Raw genomic sequence first — 4655 nt, 5'->3', positions numbered from 1 at the left:
TTTTTGTCTGTGTGAGTAACTGGCCTGTGTGTAAGAGGACTCACCCCCTACATGGTCCCCAGTTAATTCTTTTTCCCATTTGGGCTCCTGACCACCTTGCCATGCTGCTTCTAAGAGGGGTTATCTATACTCAGAGGGCCTAGGGCAGACCAAGGAAGGGAAAGAAGTTTTGGAGATTTGTTTGTTTTTTAGAGACAGGGCTTTGCTTTGTGGCCCAGGCTGGAGTGCAGTGGTGCGATCATAGCTCACTGCAACCTCGAACTCTTGGGCTCAAGCGATTCTCCCCTCTCAGCTTCCTGAGTAGCTGAGACCACAGGTACACATCACCATGCCTGGGTTTTTTTTTTTTTTCCTTTCTCTCTTTCTTTTTTTTTTTTTTTTTTTGGTAGAGATGAGGTATCGTTACATTGCCCAGGCTGGTGTCAAATTCCTGACCTCAAGCAATCCTCCTACCTTGGCCTCCCAGTGCCAGGATTGCATGTGTGAGCCACCTCTCCTGGTCTGGGCTTTTTTTTTTTTTTTTTTTTTTTAGGAGAATGTAAGGCATTTGTTTAGTGTTTACTGAGCATCTACTGCATGCCAAGCTCTGCCCAGGAGGCCAAGAGAGCAGGATAGGAGTGAGCCCTGCACCTGGAGTTTGGCCTGGCTGGGGAGCCCTAGCCTCAGGAAGCAGGACTGCCCTGGACCCCAGAAGGCCCCTGCTCAACCTGCGACAAGACTGAAAGGCTCCCCAGATGCACTGTGACGGTCAAGGGAGAGAAATGGGTGACCCGGGATCCTGGTGGCCTCAGATCTCACTGGGGGAAGAAGCAAGGGACCCCAGGGGTCAGAGGCATTGGGGGGTTGGGCTGTCAGAGGGCACCCAGCAGAGTGACTCACAGGCTATGAGGAAAGAAGTCTCCTCTTGCTCATATCTTCAGGATGCCAAGACCTGCAGCCCAGGCCAGGGGTGGTGGTTATCCTGGAGCGGCCTTACCAGGTGGACAGCTGGCCAAGGGAGGCTTGGTCATGGGCAGAGAGGGCAGGAGGAAGGCCCTTGCTCCACCACCCCCTCTCCCAAGGGAGTCCCATGCCCAGAACTTACCAAGTAGCAAGACTAGAGCAACCAGCAGAAGACCCTTGGGGGCAGCCATCATGAAAAAAAAAAAAAAACATTGCCCGCCACCCCAAAGCCTCCTTAAATAGGCCCAGAAGAGGCTGGGGAAGGAACCTGGAGCCCACAGATAAGCCTAGGGCATGGTTGAGCTGGGCCCAGGCCAAACACTTCCACAGTCCTCTTCCAGCGACACCCACCCCAGCCCTGCCAAACACACACACCTATCTGCAATGCCCCCTGATTTTAAGGAAGGCTCCAAAGTCCTCCTCACTCACAATGGATTTACTAACACTAGTAAGAGTTGTAAAGCAAAAATAAAATTCTAAGATCCCCCACCAAACATCTGAATGGACCCTTCCTCTCGGCCAGGGGCATTGCAAAATTTACCTGAAAGAGTAGTTCAGGCCATGATGGGAAGGGAGTGGGTTCGGACGTGCATCATGATACCCTCTTCCCTTTTGGAATTCAGGAAAAGCTGACCAACATGAACATCAACACAGACCCTAAGTCTGATAAGGAACATTTACAGTCTGTTCTATCCGAAGCCTGCTACCTGGAGGCTTCATCTCCATGATAAAACCTTGGTCTTGGCCCAGCGCAGTGGCTCACGCCTGTAATCCCAGCATTTTGGGAGGCCGAGCCGGGTGGATTACCTGAAGTCCGGAGTTCAAGACCAGCCTGGCCAACATGGCAAAACCCCATTTCTACTAAAAATACAAAACTTAGCCAGGCCTGATGGCGGGCACCTGTAATCCCAGCTACTCAGGAGGCTGAGGCAGGAGAATCACTTGAACCCAGGAGGCAGAGGTTGAAGTGAGCCAAGATCGCACCACTGCACTCCAGCCTGGGTGACAGAGGGAGACTTTGTCTCAAAAAAACAAAAACAGACAAACAAAAACAAAAAAGCCTTGGTCTCCACGACCCTTATCCTAACCCAGACTTTCTTTTCTTTTTTTTTTTTTTTTGAGACAAAGTCTCGCTGTTGTCACCCAGGCTGGAGTGCAATGGCGCGATCTCGGCTCACTGCAACCTCCACCTCCTGCTAACCCAGACTTTCTATTGATAATTTCTTTCTATTGATAATAATTCTTTCAACCAATTGCCAATCAGAAAATTTTTAAATCTACCTATTACCTGGAAGCCCCTGCTTGGAGTTGTCCCATCCTTCCACATCAAACCAATGTAAATCTTACATGTGTTGATTGATGTCTTATGTCCCCCCAAATGGTACAAAAGCAACCTGTACCCCAACCATCTTGGGCACATGTTGTCAGGACCTCCTGAGGCTGTGTCACGGCCACATCCTTAACCCTGGCAAAATAAACCTTCTAAATTGATTGAGACCTGTCTCAGATACTTTTGGGTTCACAGAGTTAATGCTGATGAAGGGTGACTGCACAGTGGACTTCATTTTCTCATCTGCAGGAAGGTGATAATGATGGCACCTGTCTCATGAGGCTACTTAAATGCGATGGAGGTTACATAATGCGATGCTTAGCTCAGTGCATGGCACACAGAAACAGCTCCATCCACGTGCTCTGTGGGTGTCCAAGGGGAGGGCTGAGCACGTGATGGAGGGGACTGTAGGACAAGATGATTCCGTCTTGGGGAGGGAGCCAAGCAGGGTTCATGGAGCGGGTACCATTAGAGCTGGACCTTGAAGGCTGGGAAAAAGGGGAAATAGGATGGGGGGCGGGCATTGCTGGCAGATGACATGGCCTGAGCAAAGGCAGGGAGGCAGGACGTGCAGGGAACATCCAGAGAATGACGAGGACTCAGGGGAGGCAATAGCATGGGTGCAGGGATGTGTGTGGTGAGAGATGAGGCCAGGGGATTTTGAATGCCAGACTGATGTGTTCAGACTGGATCCTGGGGACCGTCATAAGCCATGAAAAGTATTGGGACAGAGGAGGGACTTGGAGAGATTCAGCCACCAGTGTGATCAGATCAGAATGTTTCTTTATGCATTGGGCAATTAAGGAATTCCCAAGCTTTTAGTTCACACAAATAAGACCCCAACAATCCTCAGATGCACATCTCTGGACAATTGTCCAATTAGTTCCTCTGAATAAGTTCTTAAAAGTGGAATCCTTGAACCATATAATTGGCATTTTTTATATCTGGGTTAGACACTGATGGAACAATTCAATCATTTGCCCTCGAAGTGGATGTCTCTTGCCACAAAAATAATGGCCAGTATTTGTGGAGCTCTTGCTGTGAGCCCCACTCTGCCTGGATGCTTTGTGAATCATTTTGTCTGTAATCCTCACAACAGCTTCAGGTCATTACAGAGAACTGTGCAGAGAGAAAACCGATGCTCAGAACATCAGGTAACTTGCCCAAGGTCACACAGCCTATGAATCATCCCCTGACTGTGTAGAGGGTCATAGGCCGGAAGGGCAGTGGGCAAAAGCAGTCCTAGGCTGGGGGAGGTATGGGGAGTTGGGGGACTGTGTGAGCTTGGGTCAGTGATTTTAACTCTAGGAAACAGAGACCTAACAACATCCATCTCAAGATGAGGTTATGAAGATTATTATTATTTTTTGTACCCCATTTCTGTTGAAGGTTGTTAAGATTAAATGAGTCACATCGCATGAATTGCTTAGAACAGGACCCGGTGCCCACTATGAGCAATTCACTAAGAGTTTATCAATAATCAGTTTGAATCGGCCAACATGGGCACGTTGGTAGGTGCTCCCCCCTTGTGGTTATTGCTAGTATTGCGTGAAGATGGCCACTTGGGACCCGACTCCCAGCATGCTCTAGGACAAAGGCCACAAAACCCGGGGGTGGGAAAAGACCCCGCCCCATCCCAGCTGAGGTCCGCTCCATCCTCTTACACAGGGAATGGCGATTTCCCATCACAACCACCATCTGCCACCTCCTGTCTAGTTGACCTCTCTGTACCTGTTTCCCCACCCATATGAATGACTTAGCACAGGACTCATAGCCACAAAGAATTGCTTCTGGTCCCCTGCCCAGGAAAGAGGCAAGCTTTCTCTGGAGAGATGGCTTCCCAGTTGTACATGGGTAGAGCGTTTGAAGGAGGTATTCCAGCTCTGTGGATGCCCCTTCAAGTAAGGTTGCCAGGTAAAGTACAGGATGCCCAGTTTAGTATACGTATGTGCCATGCAATGTTAGGGGAACACTTCTAAAACATCCTTTGCTGTTTATCCGAAATTCACATTTGAGCACCCTGTTATTTGCTAAACTCAGCAACTACCCCTGGGAGTTTGGGGCAGGGGCTGGGCTGCCTGGGAGGGGGCGACTGCCCATTCTGTGCCAGGAACCTGGGATGTCTCACTTCAGCCCTCCCAAGCTGGTGGGAGGAGTCTCTGTTGCTAACCCCACTTCACCATGAGGCCAATGGCGTCTGAAAGCCACACAGATGATGTGCAGCCTCCAGGATAGATGCTCACAGAGGAGGCAGCTACTAGAGCAATGGGGGGAGTGTTGGCCTTGAGGGAGCCCAGAGTGAAACCACTTTTGCAAAAATTATAACAGTGAGAAAATTATGGCAGTGAAAGAGATATGATCTAGCCAAGTCCTGATCTCACCC

Source organism: Gorilla gorilla, chromosome 23 (genome assembly GCF_029281585.2).
Source record: "Gorilla gorilla gorilla isolate KB3781 chromosome 23, NHGRI_mGorGor1-v2.1_pri, whole genome shotgun sequence".
NCBI lineage: Eukaryota > Metazoa > Chordata > Mammalia > Primates > Hominidae > Gorilla > Gorilla gorilla.
This window is presented reverse-complemented; position numbering follows the sequence as displayed.